We start from the raw sequence: 19914 nt of genomic DNA, 5'->3' as shown, positions 1-19914 counted from the left end.
CTTCTCCATTGTTGGTGGGAGTGTAAACTGTTACAACCACTATGGAAATCAGTATGAAGATCCCTCAAAGAACTAGGACTAAGAGGTCCCATTTGACCCAGCTATTCACCTGCTGGGGATCTTCCCCAAAGAATTAAAAGAATCATACCACAGTGATATATGTGCACCCATGTTCATCGCGGCACAGTTTGTAATAGCTAAAGCTTGGAAGCAGCCCAAGTGCTCATCAACTGGAAACTGAATAAAGAAAATGTGGAGTTTTTTATAAAATAGAGTACTACTCAGCCATAAAGAATGAAAAACTAGAGTCATTTATAGCTAAATGGATGCATATGGAGGCCATACTCTTAAGTGAAATAAATAGGACACACGTGTAAATACTGAATCGTTTCTCTAGTATGAGAAACTGATAGTGTAAACAAGGGTTAAAATGATTAAAATGAATAATTGACAATTTGAAATAGGAAAAAAGGTCCAAAGATGAAGGAGTGAAGGGAGGGGAAGGGGAAAGGAAAAGAGGGAAAGGAAAAACTATGAGAAAAGAAAAAAAAAGGAAATGAAATCTATGTAAATAGAGAAGGGGGGAGGGGGTGAAGGGCTCACAGGTAATGGGGGAAAAATAAGAACCAAGATATATCATATACAGGTACAAGCACCCAATGATAAATGTAAATGAATTGTACACCTATAATGTACCAATAAAAGAACTAAAAAAAAAAAAAAAGAGGATATCAGAAGATGGACAGATATCCCCTGCTCCTGGGTAGGAAGAACTAATATAGTAAAAATGGCCATACTTCCAAAACTGCGATATAGATTCTATGTAATCCTGACTGAAATCCCAACAGTATATTTCACAGAACTAGAGAAATCAATCCAAAAATTTATTTGGAACCAGAAGAGACCTAGGATAGCAAAAGCAATTCTAGGCAACAAAGACATGATGGGGGTATCACAATCTCCAACTTGAAACTATACTACAAAGTCACTGTGATAAAAACAGCATGGTACTGCCAAAGAAGTAGACCCAAGGATCAGTGGAATAGATTAGAAGATGCAGACACAACTCCAGACATACTCAGCCACCTCATCTTTGACAAAAGAGCCAACCATCCTCATTGGAGGAAAGATAGCCTCTTTAATAAATGGTACTGAAAAAGCAAGATTTCAACTTGCCAAAGATTAAAACTGGACTCATATATTTCACCATGCACTCAACTAATATTGAGATGTATCAAAGATCTAAATATTAAAACAAACACTAAACTTGTTGGAAGATAGGTTAAGTAGAACTCTTGAAGACATTGGCATAGGAGAAAGTTTTATGAACAAAACCTCAGTAGCATGGGAAATAGCACAGAGAATCAACAACTGGTATCTCATTCTATTAAAACTAATCCAAGAGAAACCACCAACAGAGCTAAGAGACAACCTACAATGTGGAGAAAAAAATTTTACCAGCTGTTCCTCAGACAAAGGTCTACTATCTAGAATATATAAAGAACAAAAAAATCAGACCCCCCAAATTCAAGGACCCAATTCAAAAATGGGCATCTGAAATGAACAGACATTTCTCAGACAAAGTAGTAAAAGCAGCAAATAAACATATGAAAAAATGTTCAACATCATTGGTCATTCGAGAGATGGAGATAAAAACAATACTGAGATTCCACCTTACTCCAGAAAGAATGGCTGCTATCAAGAAATCAACCAATAACAAATGCTGATGGGGTTGTGGGAGAAAGGAATCCTTCTCCATTGTTGGTGGGAGTGCACACTAGTGCAACCACTGTGGAAATCAATATGGAGATACCTCAAAAAACTAGGATTAGAGGTCCCATTTGACTCAGCCATCGCTCTGCTGGGTATCTTCCCAAAAGAATTAAAGGAATCATACTACAACGATATATGCGCACCCATGTCTAGAGTGGCACAGTTTGTAATAGCTAAAACTTGGCAACAGCCCAATTGCCTATCAACTGGAGACTGGATAAAGAAGTTTTGTTTTTTTTTATAAATGGAGTACTATCCAGCCATAAATCATGAGAAATTAGAGTCATTTATAGCTAAGTGGATGCATATTGAGGCCATACTCTTAAGTGAAATAAATAGGACACACGTGTAAATATGAATAGTTTCTCTGGTGTGAGAAAATGAAAGTGTAAATAAGAATCAAAATGTATACTAGATAATGTGAAACAGGAAGAAAAGGTCTAAAGGCAAGAGGAAGTGGGAGGAGTAGGGGAAAGGAAAGAAGGAAAAGGAAAAAATATGAGAAAAGGAAAAAGTGGGAAACAGCCTTTGTAAATAGGGGGCGGTGGAGGGGTTGAAGCAAGGGCAGGAGAATGGGGAAAAAATAAGAACCAAGATATATCATGTAAAGGTACAAATTCCCAGTGGTGAATGTCATCATATTGTATACCTAAAATGTACCAATAAGCTTAATAAAAAAAGAAAAGAAATCAACCAATAACAAATGCTGGCGGGGCTGTGGGGAAAGAGGAACCCTGCTCCACTGCTGGTGGGAGTGTAGACTGGTGCAACCACTGTGGAAATCAGTACGGAGATACCTCAAAGAACTAGGACTGGAAGTCCCATTTGACCCTGCTATTCCACTGCTGGGGATCTTCCCCAAAGCATTAAAAGAATCATACCACAGTGATATATGTGCACCCATGTTCATAGCAGCACAGTTTGTGATAGATAAAACTTGGAAACAGCCCAAATGCCCATCAACTGGAGACTGGATAAAGAAAATGTGGTTTTTTTATAAAATGGAGTACCACTCAGCCATAAAAAATGAGAAATTAGAGACATTTATAGCTAAATAGACACACATTGAGGCAATACTCTTAGGTGAAATAAATAGGACACACGTGTAAATACCAAATAGTTTCTCTAGTATGAGAAACTGAAAGTGTAAATGAGGACTAAAAGGTATAATAGATAATGTGAAATAGGAAAAAAAGGGGCAAAGGGGAATGGAAAGTGGGAGGGGTAGGGGAAAGGAAAGGGAATGGAATTAATATGAGAAAATGAAAAAAAGGAAACAAAGTCTTTGTAAATAGGGAGAAATGGAGGGGTTGAAGGGAGGGCAGGGGGAGGGGGAAAATAAGAATCAAGAGAGATTATGCAAAGGAGCAAATTTCCAATGATGAATGTCATTATATTGTATACCTAAAATGTACCAATAAAATAAAATTTTTTAAAAAGGAAAGCTGCTACTTATATACCCTGGAATACTACTCTGCCATATAGAAGGATAAACTTGAGACATTTTTAAATAAACAGATGCATCTCAAGATCATAATCTTTGTTGCAGACTACCCTGAGCAAGCTGAAAATTTATAAATTGACTTTTTCATATTAAAAGTCTGAGTCTGCCTAGTAACACACTGTGGCTTGCCTGAAGTGCCAACAGTTGGTGTGTGGGAAAGGAACAACTTCCTATGGCACTAATTACAGTGGTGGTCTCAGTGATCCATGATGCTGTGACATCTGGGATGGCAGGAAAATATTACAGCTGAGGGCAACATGACTCATACACAAAACTTCTATAAAGGCAAAAGTTAATCTATGGGAAAAATGTTTCCCATTTGTCAATGATCTGTTCCTGCTAGAATGTCTTATTCCCTTGTTGCTAGGACCATGCTCATATCAAAGCTCTCCATTGTCCTGTTCCCTGCACAATCCTTTACCCCTTCAAGAAGCTGTGTGTTCAATAAACAGTGGCAAGCTCCAGGAGACAGCACTTTAGCCTGATAAGAGCTTTGACCATCCTGAGCCCCCTTATGTAGTACAGATCTTGTCTTGTATTTTGATATCCTGTCTCCATACCCTTGGTCAGGTGATTGGATGTCTGATCAGCCTCCAATAAATCTTTAATGAAAAAAATTTGACACACAAGTTCAAATAGCACATTGTTTCTCATGCGTGAGAAACCCAGAGTGTAAATAAGGAGCAAAATGAAAAAGGAGTATTAGGAAGTAGGGAGAGCTTGTTCAAATGGGAAATGGAGCAAGAGAGGGAGAGGGAAGAGACAGAAAGGAGATTTTTAAAGAGAGGGTTAAAGAAAAAATGGAAACAGAGCTTTCTAAATGGAGTGGGGAGGAAAGGTGGAAGGCAGGGAAGGGAATGGCCCAAAAAATAAAGATACATCATTATGTACAGGAAAAAATTTCGCATGATGAATGTGATCGTTATGTACAAAAAACATGTACTAAGGAAAATACATTTTGAAGATACTTTTAGAAAATACTGAGTCCCACTTTCAGGTGTTGATTTGAGCTACTTAGGAGATGAACGTTTCATTTTGAAGGCAAGTGAGAATGCCCTGTACCACACAAAATTTTTCCCTTCTAGAGAAGATGCTCAGAGAACCCGGAATTAGTACAAAAAAAGTCCAGGTGTTTAAATAATATATTTCCTTAATTATCATAAATAATAAAGAGACTAATAAAAAATCCCTGTAAGCTTTCAATAGAGTGTAGACATGTAATCATTGTTGCATAAATGTACATACAGATAAATTAATAGGTGATTGAATGAAAAGAAATGTCTTCTTGTTGCTGGGTAGATCCAAAATTGAGCTACTGTGAAAACATAGTGATTGAAAGAAATATGAGGAAATTTCCCATGGAGATTTTACTGAGGGAGAAGGAGCCCACTGAGATGGGCACCAACAGTACAGGGTTCTCACAAATCTAATTTCTTTCCAAAAGATAGCTACTATTCTTTCCTCATGTCTCTTTTTTTTAATTAAGTTTATCAGTACATTTTAGGTATAAAATACAGTTACATTCATTGTTGGGATCTTATACACTTACATAATGTACCTTAGTTCTTATTTTTTCCCCATTTCACTGGCCTCCCTTCCCTATTTCCAGAGAATTGGTTTCCATTTTTTCCTTTTCTCATATTTCTTCTTTGCCCTTCTTTTCTTCCCCTACGCCTCCCACTTCCCCAACTCTTTTAGACCTTTTCTTCCTATTTCACATTATCAATTATACAATATGAACCTTATTTACACTTTTAGTATTTTCACACCAGAGAAACTATTTGGTATTTACACGTGTGTCCTATTTATTTCACTTAAGAGTATGGCCTCAATATGCATCCACTTAGCTATAAATGTCTCTAGTTTCTCTTTCTTTGTGGCTGAGTAACACTCCATTTTATAGAAAAACCACATCTTCTTTATCCAGTCTTCAGTTGATGGGCATTTGGGCTGTTTCCAAGCTTTAGCTATTACAAACTGTGCCACTATAAACATGGGTGTGCATATATCACTGTGATATGATTCTTTTAATTCTTTTGGAAAGATAACCAGAAGAGGGATAGATGGGTCAAATGGAACCTCTAATCCTACCTTTTTGAGGTATTTCCATATTGATTTCCACAGTGGTTGCACCAGTCTGCACTCCCACCAGCAGTGGAGAAGGGTTACTTTCTCCCCACAGCCCCACCAACATTTGTTATTGGTTGATTTCTTAATAACAGCCATTCTTTCTGGGGTGAGCTGGAATATCAGTGTTGTTTTCATCTGAATCTCTCAAATGACCAGTGATGCTGAACATTTTTTCATATATTTATATTCTGCTTTTACTTATTTTTCTGAGAAATGTCTGCTCATTTCAGATGCCCATTTTTGAATCGGGTTTTTTTTTATTTTGGCGGTCTGAATTTTTTGAGTTCTTTATATATTCTAGATAGTAGACCTTTGTCTGAGGAACAGCTGGTAAAAATTTTTTCCCACATGGTAGGTTGTCTCTTAGCTCTGTTAGTGGTTTCTCTTGCAGAAGCTTTTTATAAGATGAGATCCCAACTGCTGATTCTTTGTGGTAGTTCCCATGCTACTGAGGATTTGTTAATAAAATCTTTTCCTATGCCAAAGTCTTCAAGAGTTCTACCTAACTTCCTTACAGTAAGCTTAGTGTTTCTGTTTTAATATTTAGATCTTTAATCCAATTCAATTTTAGTTTAATTCTTGGTGAAAGATAGGGGTCTAATTTTAATCTCTGGCAGGTTGAAATCCAGTTTTTCCAACACCATTTATTAAAGAGGCTATCTTTCCTCCAGTGAGGGTGGTTGGCTCCTTTGTCAAAGATGAGGTACCTGAGCATGTCTGGAGTTGTTTCTGTATCTTCTAGTCTATTCCACTGATCCTCAGGTCTGTTTCTTTGCCAGTACCATGCTGTTTTTATCACAGTGGCTTTGTAGTATAGTTTCAAGTTGGGAATTGTGATACCCCCTGTCATGTCTCTGTTGTCTAGAGTTGCTTTTGCTATTCCAGGTTTCTTCTGGTTCCAAATGAATTTTTGAATTGTTTTCTCTAATTCTGTGAAATATACTGTTGGGATTTCAATCGGGATTGCATTGAATCTATATCGCAGTTTTGGAAGTATGGCCATTTTCACTATGTTGGTTCTTCCTACCCAGGAGCAAGGGATGTCTTTCCATTTTCTTGCATCCTCTTCGATCTCTTTTTTCAGAGTGCTGTAGTTTTCAGCGTAGAGGTCTTTTGTCTCTGTTGTTAGTTTGATTCTTAGATATTTCTGGTGTTTTTTTTTATGCTATTGTGAAAGGAATTGTTTCCTTAATTTCTCTCTCAGTGAGTGTGTTATTTGTGTATAAGAAGGCTATTGATTTTTTAGTGTTTACCTTGTATCTAGCTACTCTACTGAATCTGTCAATTAAGTCTAGAAGAATTTTGGCAGAATTTTTTGGGTCTTCCATGTAGAGTATCATACCATCAGTAAATAATGACAGCTTAACTTCTTCCTTTCCTATTTTTATTCCTTTTATTTCTTTCTCTTGTCTAGTAGCTGTGGGTAATGTTTCCAGAACTATATTGAATATAAATGGTGATAGTGGACATCTATGTCTTGTGCCTGATTTTAGCATGTCCTCACGTCTTTTTAGCATGACATTCTGGGAAAAGAAGCCTTCATGGAAGAAAGTGTTGACACATACTTTTGTTTATGAGAGAAAATTCAGAGGACTTAGATTTGGTTACTGTTACAGTCTCAAATAGTCATGAGATCACAATAGGACCCTACTCCACATCCTTTAGGATGGCTATTTTTTAATTTGTATTCGAACTTGTTTGCAGCACATGCAGTTTACAGTCACCTTGGGGCATGGGTACATGTACATAAAACAGCTTGCTCCATTTTTTTATTCACTTGCCCCTTCTCTCCCATCTCCCTTCCTCCTCCCATAAATCCTCTTGCCATTTTTTTCTTGGTGCTATTATTAATTGTATCTCATGTTTGTGACCTAAAATGCTTACATTCACTGAGGTTCATGTATCTGACATATTTTTATTGTACTTATTTCTGCTTCCCCTCTCCCTTCTCACCTTTATCCTCCAAGACTCCTTTTCCACACCATCCTTACACCCTCAGTCTCCAGGAGCTCTTCCCATTTTCAAGAGATTTATTCCTGTGTCTCCTATCCATCTTTTATTGTGCTCTTTGTTCATACTTTGTCTTACTCAAATAAGAGATACTGTATGATATTTAAGCTTGTCAGTCTGATTTATTTTACTTAAAATTATATTTTCCAGATGTATCCATATTCCTACAGTTGTTTTTTATTTGTTCTTCTTTGCAGCCATGTAGTATTCCATTATGTATACATACCATGTTTTCTTTGTAAAATCATCTATTGATTTTTATGCAGCCAGTTGATGCAGGGCTGCTTCCAAAATTTAGCTATTATGAATTGTGCTGTTATAAAGATTGTTATGCATGTATTACTATTTATTATGTCTTTATCTCTTTGATGAAAATATCTAGAAGTATAGCTGGGGCACATGGAACTTCTAATTTTAATTCATCAAGAAATCTCCACACTAATTTTAATGATAGTTGCACTACTTTACATTCCTATCAACAATGTAGAAATGTTCCTTTTACACAACACTCATGCTAGCACTTGTGTTTTTTGACTTCTTAATGATTTTCAAGCTTTCTGGTGTAACATGTAATCTTAGCATTGTTTTAATTTGCATTTCTCTAGTGGTCACAGATGTTAAACACTTGTTCATATATATTTGTTGGCCATTTGTACTACTTCCTCTAAGAAGTATCTGTTCATTTCACTTGTCCATTTATTGATTGTTTCTTTTATTTTAGGAAGTCTATGTTTTTCAGTAATTTATATATTCTAGAAATTAATTCTCTCCTGAAGAATAGCTGGAAAAAATTTTTCCCATTTCCAAGGTTGTCTCTTCACTCTACTAATTGATTTCCTTGCTGTGCAAAACTTTTTAACTTGATATAATCCCATTTGGTGATGCTTGCTGTTATTTCTTGGGCAATTTTTGTTCTGTTTAGGAAATCCTTTCCTCCATTTATGACTTCAAATGTTTTACCTATTTTATCTTCTAGTAGGTTCAATGTCTTTGTTTTAATGTTTAGATTTTTGATTCATTTTGATTTTAGTTTGGTACATGGTAACAGATAAGAGTCCAGTTTCTATCTTCTACAGATATCCAGTTTTCCAAGCACCATTTATTAAATAAGTTATTTTTCCTCCAATGTATGCTTTTGGCTCCTTTGTCAAAGATAAAATAGCTGAATGTGTCTGGGGATGTTTCTGTATCCTCTATTATGGTCCATTGACCCACATGTTTTTGTTCTGTTTTTGTTCCACTACCCTGATCTTTTTATCACTGTTGCTTTGTAGGATGGCTTGAAGTCAGGAGTTGTGATGCCTCCTGCTTTGCTCTTGTTGCCCAAACTTGCGTTTGCTCTTCTGAATCTCTTCTGGTTCCATAGTAATTTTAGGATTCATTTCTCTAGATCTATGAAGTATACTGTAGGTATACAGTTTTGAAATATGGCTATTTTGACAATATTGGCTCTGCCTATCCATGAGCAGGAGACATCTTTCCATTTGCTGTTGTAGTCTCTAATCTCCTTGTTCATAGTAATGTAGTTCTATTAGTAGAGATCTTTCATTTTCTTGGTTAAAATAATTACTAGCTATTTCATTTTTCTTGATGCTAGCCTGAATGATATTTTTTTATAATTTCTTTCTAAATGAATTTATTATTGGTTTACACAAATTATATAGATTTTTGTGCTTTAAATTTGTATCTTGCTACATTGCTGAAGTTGATATTAATTCTAAGATTTTTTGATGGAATTATTTTGATCTTTTATATAGAGTATCAGGTCATCTGCAAATAATGATAATTTGAGTTCTTCCTTTCCTGTACATATCCCTCTTATTTCTTTCTCTTGCTTGATTGCTCTGGCTAATGTTTTGAGTTTTATGCTGAATAAAAGTGGTGATAGTGTGCTTCTTTGTCATATTCTGGATTTTGGAGGGAATGCTTTTACTTTTTCTCCATTTTTGCCATTAGTTTATCATAATTAGCTTTGAAAAAATTCAGATATGGTCCTTCTCTCCTATTTTTTCCAGGTTTCTTATGATTAAGGAGAGTTGGATTTTGTCTAAAGTTTTTTCTGCCTTTATGAATATGATCATGTGGTTTTGACCTTCTGTTTATGTGAGGTATTACATTTATTGGCTTGTATATCTTGAATCATCCTTACATTTCTGAGATGAAACCTACTTGATCATGATGTATGATCTTTTTGATGTTGTGCTGCGTTTTTACTCACTAGTGTCTTGTTAAGGATTTTTCATCTATGTTCATTAAGGCAGCTGGCCTGCCATTTTCTTTTTTAGGTGATTTTTACCTGGTTTTGGAATTGGAGTGATATTGGCTTCCAGAAATGAACTTGGAAATACTCTGCCTCTTTTAATTTCTTTGAAGAGCTTGAGGAGTATAGGTGATATAACATCTTTAATGGTTTTACACAACTCAGCAATGACTTTATCAGGTCTTGGGCTACTTTTATTTGGCAGACTCTTTATTACTATCTCAATTTCATTGCTTCTTATTGTATTGTTCAGTATTTTTGTGTCTTCTTGGCTTAGCTTTGACAATTTGTGTGAGCCTGGAAATCTGTCCTTTCCAAAATTTTGCAATTTCTAAGAATGACATATTTCATAGCACTTACTGTCTTCTGGATTGTGAAATAATTTGTTGTTATTTCCCCTTTTTTCATTTCTAATTGCATTGATGTGAATCTTTTCTCTCTTTCTTTTGGTAATTTAGCCTAAGGGTTTATTTATTTCAAAGAACCAATTCTTCTATTTGTTGATTCTTTCTATTGGTTTTTCATCTTGATTTCATTGATTTCTGCTCTAATCTTTATGATTTCCCTCCTTAATATCAGTTTGGGCTTTGATTGTTGTTGATGCTCAAGTATCTTAAGGTTCATCATAAGGTTATTTATTTGAGTTCACTCAGTTTTCCTAATGTGAGCACTGATTCCATTGAACTTCCCTCTTAGTACTGCTTTCATAGTGTCCCAGATGTTCAGTGAATTGTGCAGGCACTTTCATTAACTTTCAGAGATTGTAAAAATTTCTTCTTTGATTTCTTCTGTGACTCATTGATGTTTAGAAGTGTGTTCTTAATTTTGCAGGTGCTACTACATTTTTTATCATTTCTTCTGTCGTTGATTTCCATTTTCATTGCACAGTGGTCTGCTAGTAATATGGGATGATTTTGATTCTTTTATATTTATATTTATTTAATCAGACTGTGGAGCAGTATGTTATTTATTTTGCAGAAAGTAACGTGGGCTGCAAAAAGAATGTATACTTTTGTAGTGAGCTGGGATATTGTGTAGGTATCTATTAAGCTCATATGTTTGAGGGTGTGGTTCAGCTCTGATTGTTTTTATTGGTTTGATTAGTTGACCTTTTTGTGAAAGTGAGGTGTTAAGATCCCCCACTCTGTGTTAGTTTTTACTGAATCTTTTGTGTTTAGCAGTATTTGTTTTGTGAAAATTGGTGCTCCAGTATTTTGTGCATAAATATTTATAAGTATTATCTCTTATTAGATTGTTCCCTTAAGTAGTATGTAGTGACCTTTTTGACTCTCCTAATCAGTCTTAGCATGAAGTTTACCATGTCTTGCATTAAAATTGCTACCCTTTCTTATTTAGGGAGTCCTAGCTCATTAAATACTGCTTTTCATCCTTTGATTTTTTTTTTTTTTTTGATTTTTTTGGTACTGGAGTTCTAACTCGGTTCCTTGTGCTTACGAGGCAGGTGGCGGAACCACTGAGCTAACTCCCCGGCAATTTGATTTTTAATCTATAGATATCTTTTTGAATTAGATGAGCTTTCTGAATGTAATAGGCAGGTGAATTCCGTTTTTTTAACCTAGCCTGACAATCTTTGTCTTTTAATTGAAGAGCTGAGGCCACTAGTGCTGAGAAATAAACCGAGATGTATTGATTATTTACTATCATTGTAATTTTTTCTGTTTCTGACTCCTTTTTCTTTTCTTGACAGTTTTTGTTGTTTATTCATTGGCCTTTTTTTGGTGTTCTCAGTTCATCTTGATTTTTAAGTTTATTGGTGTTCTTATTTCTGTCAATGATACTCTTTTTTTAAATTAAATTCTTTTATTGGTACATTGTAGGTATACAACACAATTACATTTCTCATTGGGAATTGTACCTTTACATAGTGCATCTTGGTTCTTATTTTTTCCCCATTCCTAGCCCTCCCTTCACCCCCTCTACCCTTCCCTATTTACAAAGACTTTATTTCCATGTTTTCCATTTCTCAGCATTTTTCCTTTCCCTTCTTTCCTTTCCTCTGACTTTCCCACTACCCCTACCCCTTTGGACCTTTTCTTCCTATTTTGCATTATTGATTCTCCATTCTAATCATTGGTACATTTGGGGTATACATTATAATGACATTCATCATTGGAAATTTGCACGTTTACATGGTCTCTCTTGGTTCTTATTTTTCACCCTTGCCCAGCCCTCCCTTCAACCGCTCCAGTCCTCCCTATTTACAAAGATTTTGTTCCTATTTTTCCATTTTCTCATATTAATCCCATTCCCTTCTATCCTTTCCCCTAGCCCTCCCACTTCCTTCCCCTTTGCCCCTTTTCTTCCTATTTCACATTACCTATTATAGATTTAGTCCTTATTTACACTTTCAGTTTCTCATACCAGAGAAACTATTTGGTATTTATTCATGTGTGTCCTATTTATTTCACTTAAGAGTATCACCTCAATGTGCATCCACTTAGCTATAAATGTCTCTAATTTCTCATTTTTTATGGCTGAGTAGTACTCCATTTTATTAAAAAAACACATTTTCTTTATCCAGTCTCCAGTTGATGGGCATTTGGGTTGTTTCCAAGTTTTAGCTATTACAAACTGTGCTGCTATGAACATGGGTACACATATATCACTGTGGTGTGATTCTTTTAATTCTTTGGGGAAGATCCCCAGCAGGGGAATAGCTGGGTCAAATGGGACTTCCAGTCCTAGTTCTTTGAGGTATCTCCATACTGATTTCCACAGTGATTGCACCAGTCTACACTCCCACCAGCAGTGGAGCTGGGTTCCTCTTTCCCCACAGCCCCGTCAGCAATTGTTATTGGTGAATTTCATGATAGCAGCCATTCTTTCTGGAGTGAAGTGGAATCTCAGCATTGTTTTCATTTGCATCTCTCGAATGACAGGTGAGGTTGAACATTTTTTCATGTATTTATTTGCTATTTCTACTTCGTTGTCTGAGAAATGTCTGTTCATTTCAGATGCCCATTTTTGGATTGGGTCTTTAAATTTGAGACTTCTGATTTTTTAAAGTTCTTTATAGATTCGAGATAGTAGACCTTTGTCTGAGGAACAGCAGGTGAAAATTTTTTCCCACATTGTGGGTTGTCTTTTTCCACTGTTGGTGGTTTCTCTTGCTGTGCAGAAGATTTTTAATAAGAAGAGATCCTACTTGTTGAATGTTTGTGCTAGTTCATGGGCAACTGAGGTTTTGTTCATAAAATCTTTTCCTACACCAATGTCTTCAACAGTTCTACCTAAGCTCTGTTCCAGCAGGTTCAGTGTTTCTGTTTTAATATTTAGATCTTTAATCCATTTTGATTTTAGTTTAGTGCATGGTGAGAGATACAGGTCTAGTTTTAATCTTTGGCAAGTTGAAGCCCAATTTTTCCAGCATCATTTATTAAAGAGGCTATCTTTCCTCCAGTGAGGGTATTTGGCTCCTTTATGGAAGATGAGATGGCTGAGTGTGTCTGGAGTTGTTTCTCCATCTTCTAATCTGTTCCACTGGTCCTCAGTTCTGTTTCCTTGCCAGTAACATGCTGTTTTTATCACAATTGCTTTGTAGTTTAGTTGCAGGTTAGGGACTGTGATACCCCCTGTCATGTCTCTGTTACCTAGAATTGCTTTTTCTATTCTGAGTCTCTTCTTGTTCCAAATGAATTTTTGGATTGTTTTCTCAAGGTCTATGAAGTATGCTGCTGGGATCTCAATTGGAATTGCATTAAATCAATATAGCAGTTTTGGAAGTATGGCCATTTTCACTATATTAATCCTTCCTACCCAAGAGCAGGGGATGTCTGTCCATTTTCTGATATCATCTTCAATCTCTCTTTTCAGAGTGCCATAGTTTTCAGAGAAGAGGTCTTGGATTTCTTTTGTTAGGATGATTCCTAGGTATTTCAGTTTTTTGGATGCTATTGTGCAAGGAATTATTTGCCCTATTTCTCTCTCAGTGAGTCTGTCATTGGTGTAGAGGAAAGCTATTGATTTTTGTGTGTTGATCTTGTAACCAGCTACTTGACTGAATTTGGTTATTAAGTCTAGAAGACTTTTGGTGGAGTTCTCAGGGTCTTCTATATAGAGTATCATGTCATCTGCAAATAATGACAATTTGAATTCTTCACATCCTATCTTTATTCCTTTAATTTCTTTCTCTTGTTTAATTGCCATGGCTAATGTTTCCAGAACTATATTGAACAAGAGTGGTGATAGTGGACATCCTTGTCTTGTTCCTGATTTTATTGTTAAGGATTTCAGTTTTTGACCATTTAGTATGATATTGGCTGTTGGTTTTTCATAGATGGCTTCTATCAGTTTGAGGTAGAGACCATCTATTCCAATTTTTTGTAGGGTTTTTATCATAAATGCATGTTGGATTTTGTCAAATGCTTTTTCTGCATCTATGGAGAGAATCATATGATTTTTGTCCTTGGCTCTATTGATATAGTGTATTACATTGATGGATTTTTGTATGTTGAACCATCCCTGCATCCCTGGGATGAATCCCACTTGATCAGGGTATATGATCTTCTTGATGATCTTCTGCATTCTGTTTGCCAGTATCTTATTAAGGATTTTTGCATCTATGTTCATTAGTGGGATTGGCCTATAGTTCTCTTTTTCAGTTGGGTCTTTCTCTGCTTTGGGGATCAAGATGATGCTTGCTTCCAGGAATGAATTTGGGAGTATTGCTTCCTTTCAATTTCATTGAAGAGTTTAAACAGTAGTGGCAGCAGTTCCTCTCTAAATGTCTTGTAGAATTCAGCAGTGAAGCCATTAGGGCCCAGGCTTTTCTTAGTTGATAAGTTTTTATTACATTTTCAATTTCATTGGTTGATATTGGGTTGTTCAGAATTTTTAGGTCTTCTTCGATCAACTTTGGTAATTCATATATATCTAGGAATCTGTCCATTTCTTCTGTGTTGTCCATCTTATTGGCGTATAGTTTCTGGAAGTAGGTATTGATGATCCTGTGGATTTCTGCTGGGTCTGTTGTAATTTCACCCTTTTCATTCCTAATTGCATGGATTTGGGCATTTTCTTTCCTTTCCTATTTCTGACAAGGTTGGCTAAAGGTTTGTCAATTTTGTTGATTCTTTCAAAGAACCAACTCTTTGCTTCATTGATTTTTTTGTATCATTCTCTTAGTCTCCATTTCATTGATTTCTCCTCTGATCTTTATAATTTCCTCCCTTGTATGAGCTCTGGGGATGTCCTGTTCTTCTTTTTTTAGAAGCTTGAGGTTCAGCATCAGGTTGTTTAATTGGGCTCGTTCTGTTTTCCTAATATGTGTATTCACTGCTATGAATTTCCCTCGTAAGACTGCTTTCATTGTGTCCCATAGATTCCGATATGTTGTATTGTCATTGTCATTTAATTGAAGGAACTGTCTGATTTCTTCTTTAATTTCCTCTCCGACCCATTGGTTATTCAGAAGTGTGTTGTTCAATTTCCACATGTTTATGAAATTTTTCGAGTTTCTTTTGCTATGGTCTCCAATTTCACCGCACTATGGTCTGATAATATACAGGGGAAAACTTCATTTCCTTTGCACTTACTTAAACATGTTCTATGTGTGAGTATGTGTTCTGTTTTGGAGAATGACCCATGTGCAGCTGAGAAGAATGTGTATTCTGATTTTGTGGGGTGGAAGACTCTGTAAACATCTGTTAAGTTCATTTGTTCAAGAGTTCGATTGAGTTCTAGTATTTCATTAATTATTTTTAGTCTAGTTGATCTATCTATTTGTGACAGTGGGGTGTTGAGGTCCCCCACTACAATTGTATTAATGCATATATGACTTTTCATGTCCGTTAGTATTTGTTTTATATAGTTGGGTGCACTAGTGTTTGGTGCCTAGATATTTATGATTGTCATCTCTTCCTCTTGGATTCTTCCCTTTACAAGGATGTAGTATCCTTCTTCATCTCTCTTAATCAGTGTTGGTTTGAAATCTACTTAATCTGCAAAGAGGATAGTTACTCCTGCTTTTTTTCGGTTCCCATTGCATGAAGTATTGTTTTCCACCCTTTAACTTTCAGGCTATGAGTTTCCTTTTGAATTAAGTGTGTTTCTTATATGCAGCATATTGTTGGATTTTGCTTCTTGACCCATTCTGCCAGTCTATTTCTTTTGATTGGTGAATTGAGGCCATTAACATTGATGGCTATAACTGAAACATATTGACTTGTCATTGCCATGGCTTTTTCTTTTTGTTGGGTTCTCCCCCTTTGCATTTAATTGCTTGTCATGCCAGATGGGTTCATTCTGCTTTGCTTCCTGGGGTTGTGATCCTCAATGTGTGTTTCTAGGATGTTGTGTAAAATTCTTTGGAGTGCTGGTTTGGTATTCACAAAGTTCCTAAGGTGCTCTTTGTCATGAAAGTATCTTATTTCTCCATTAATTTTGAAAGATAGTTTTGCAGGGTACATCAATCTGGGTTGGAGGCTGTTTTCCTTTAGGGCTTGGAATATGTCACTCCAAGCTCTTCTTGCCTTGATGGTTTGTGTTGAGAAGTCTGCTGTGATTCTGATGGGCTTTCCTTTGTATGTGATTTGTTTCTTTTCTCTAACTGCTTGTAGAACTTTGTTCTTCTGTTGTGTTTCTGGAATCTTAACCATTATATGCCTATGTGTAGATATTTTTGATCAAGGCTATTTGGAGTCCTATATGCCTCACTTATCTGTATGTCAAGCTCTTTTCCCCTCCTTGGGAAGTTTTCTGCCATTATTTCTGTGAAGAGATTTTTTATGTCATCTCCACTCTCTCCTGTTTCTTCATTGAGCCCAATCAGTCTTATGTTATTCTTTTCTGCATCATCTAGCAGCTGCTGGATTGATTTGTCATGTTCCCTTATAATTTTGAAGCAATTTTTCTTTTCCTGGTCACTATTTGCAATCTTATCTTCTATATCTGAAATTCTGTCCTCACATTGGCTCATTCTGCTGTGTAGACTTTCAATGGAGTTTTTTATCTCCTGGAAATCTCTTTGCTTCTGTTTTATGGATTCCATTTGTTTCCTATGTTGGGATTCCATCATGTTCCTGATCTCCTCTCTAGATTTATTAATCATGTGTTGCACTAGGAGCACAATTTCTCCTGTTATCTGAGAAATTATCTCTGATTTCATTTTTTCCAGATCCCCTTTTGTTGCCAGTTCAGTGGGTCCAGGTGGTTGAGTATCAGAGTGTTCCATCTCATTTCCCTTTGGGGTTGCTGTAGGTGATCTGAAGTCTGGTTTTGAGACTTATTTATGTGTTTTCTAATATCAACTGGGGTGGGGGGCTGTTAGCGCCTGCACGGATTACCTCCTCTGAGCTGGAAGAGGTCGGACAGGGGCTGGGAACAGTGTTAGGGATGGTGACCCAAAAGCCCCTTCCTGTGGGCTGGGAGCAGTGGGAGGGACGGTGGCCAGGAAGCCCCTTCCTCTGGACCAGGAGCAGTGGGATGGTGGCTCAGAAGCCCCTACCCCTGGGCAGGGAGCAGTGGGAGGGATGGTGGCCTGGAAGCCCCTTCCTCTGGGCCAGGAGCAGTGGGACTGCAGCTCAGAAGCCCCTGCTTCTGGGCTGGGAGCAGCGGGACTCAGTACTTTGTTCTGGTGGTCTGGTGTCCTCTGTGTTTTTGTAGTATGGAACCAGGTGGCTGCCTGTCTGCAGCAGGGTGATTTGACATCTTCTGTGCGACTCGTGAACTCAGTAGGGTGTGCACAGATCTGCCTGTGTGCAGTGGGCTGATTCGGCTTGTTCCGTGCCTCTCGGGACCTTGGTAGGGCATGGGCAGCCCTGCCTGTCTGCAGCGGGGTGATTCTGCATCTTCCTTGTGACTCGGGACCTCAGTAGGGTGTGGGCACACCTGCCTGTCTGCAGCAGGCTGATTCGGCCTGTTCCGTGCTGTTGTTTCAATCTCTACTTTGTTACTGACCTTTTTTCTTGTTGTTAGATCCATGTTTGAAAATGGGATACTAAAATCCATCTATCACTTCTTTTAATTGTGTCAGGTTTTGGATCATGAATTTGGGACTCTCTTTTCAGATGTATATATGTTGATAATTATTTTATCTTTTGGATGGGTTGATTCTTTTATTATTGTTGTGCATTCTTTCCTGTGTCTAGAAACAACTTTTTCTTATAGTTGGTTTGATATTAGTGTAGCCACTCCAGAGCTGCTCCTATCTGTATGGTACACCTTTTACCATCTTTTGAATTCCAACCTTCTGTGTTGCATCTTCATTAATGGCATCATGTCATTTTGATCTTCTATTCTAATCTGTTCCTTTGTATCAAATTGTTTTATCTATTTACCTTTATGTGATCACTACTGAGTAGAATTTACTCCTGCCATTTTACTATTCATTTTCTATATGCCTTTTATCTCCTCTGGGTTTTTTTAATCCTATAGCTACCTTCTTATTTGTAAATAGATATTTTCTAGTTTGCTTTTGTTGTTCCTTTCACTGGATTTTTAAAGATATATATTTGTTAATGGTCACACTATACATTCTAATTAAGAGCTTACAAAATTGAGTGTAAAACAATCCTTACTTAATTCCAATATTACATAAATTTTACTCCTAAATAGGTAGTTATCTTCTCTTAGTTATCTTTGTACAATCATCACACAAATAAAATATTTATGTTTTCCTGTAAACACAGATTTACTGCTATGAGCTCACTAAACCTCTTAATGATCAGTTTATTTTTACAAACATGAGTTGAGTTTTTATTTCCTTTTATAGTAATTTTTATTTACATAACATCCACTCAATTCTTTTTTTTTTTCATTAAGTTCATTGGTACATTTAAGGTATACAATACAGTTACATTCATCATTGGGATCTTGTAACTGTACATGATGTATCTTGGTTCTTATTTTTTCCCCATTCCCCTGCCCTCCCTTCACCCCCTCCACCCTTCCCTGTTTACAAAGACTTTGTTTCCATTTTTTCCTTTTCTCATATTTTTTTCTTTTCCCTTCTTTCCTTCCCCCTACCCATCCCATTTCCCCTACTCCTTTAATCTTTTCTTCCTATTTCACATTATCAATTATATATTTTGATCCTTATTTACACTTTCAGTTTCTCACACCAGAAAAACTATTTGGTATTTACACGTGTGTCCTATTTATTTCACTTAAGAGTATGGCCTCAATGTACATCCATTTAGCTATAAATAGCTCTAGCTTTTCTTTTTTATTGAGGATTTTAACATCATATTCTATTTTATAAAACATGAATTTGTCATTTTAAAATATCTGCCGGATTTTATCAGTACTGAAGTCGTCTTTCATTTTACTTTGTCTCTATTTTTTCTTAGTCTTACTTCTTGGTGTGCTGATAATTTTGTCTACACAGTGGGCTTTATGATTGAAGAGGCCTTGAATGTCATCTTCCTCCAGAGAGGATTCATCCTTTCCTGGGGCAGACAGCAGAAGGTTAGGTCAACTGAATCTGGTTTCAGACTGTGCTGTCTCAAGGCTCATTTACAGTTGGTAAGGTTCATTCTATTTCTGGTTTTCTTCCATTCATCATCTTTCAGCTAATAGGCTGGAGATTTCTAGGCCCTGTCCTTGGAGGTCATGAACTCTAATATTTATCTTCCTATAATGAAAGGATGACTAACATCCTTTTATGACTGTCAACCATTTTCATCTTGCCTTCTTAGCCTTTTGCCTTTCTCAGATTGATCAGCAAATGACTCAAGGAGAAAATTAGTTCCCAGGCTTAGGCATAGTTTGATGCACCTCACTTCTCTCCTGGATTTTATTTTCCCAATACCTGACTGCTTTGGCAGCATCAAACAGTGTATTGGCTAAAGAGCACTATCGATTTTTTTAGAAACTACATTTTGTCTTCCTTCCCAACCCATTTCCTCATAGAGGACTCACCAAATACCTGAGGATGTATTAGCAGTCAGAAGTTTAGGCTCATCTTAAGGACCATTTCTTTTGTATAAAATCTGTGTGTTTCATTCTTCTTTGGTCATAGTAACATGTTAATGCCTACCAAGAGGCATTTTGCATTTTGGAGTGTTTTTAAGTTTTGCTCAGTGGAAGCATTGGTATACTATAAATCATATAGTATCAACAAGCAGGAAAATTCTATGAATGTCCTAACTATGATTTATTATCAAAGATTACTTTCTTTTGAATATAATTATTACTAAAATGTACTTATTATGTTACTTGAAAAGAGTAAACCATTTTAAGAAATCTGTACTTCCAAACATGTTATATAACATCAGAA

This window comes from Heterocephalus glaber, unplaced genomic scaffold, assembly GCF_053883595.1.
Source record: "Heterocephalus glaber isolate CG9 unplaced genomic scaffold, H.glaber_assembly_v1.0 deba00001481, whole genome shotgun sequence".
Taxonomy (NCBI): Eukaryota; Metazoa; Chordata; class Mammalia; order Rodentia; family Bathyergidae; genus Heterocephalus; species Heterocephalus glaber.
Note: the sequence above shows the minus strand (reverse complement) of the source record.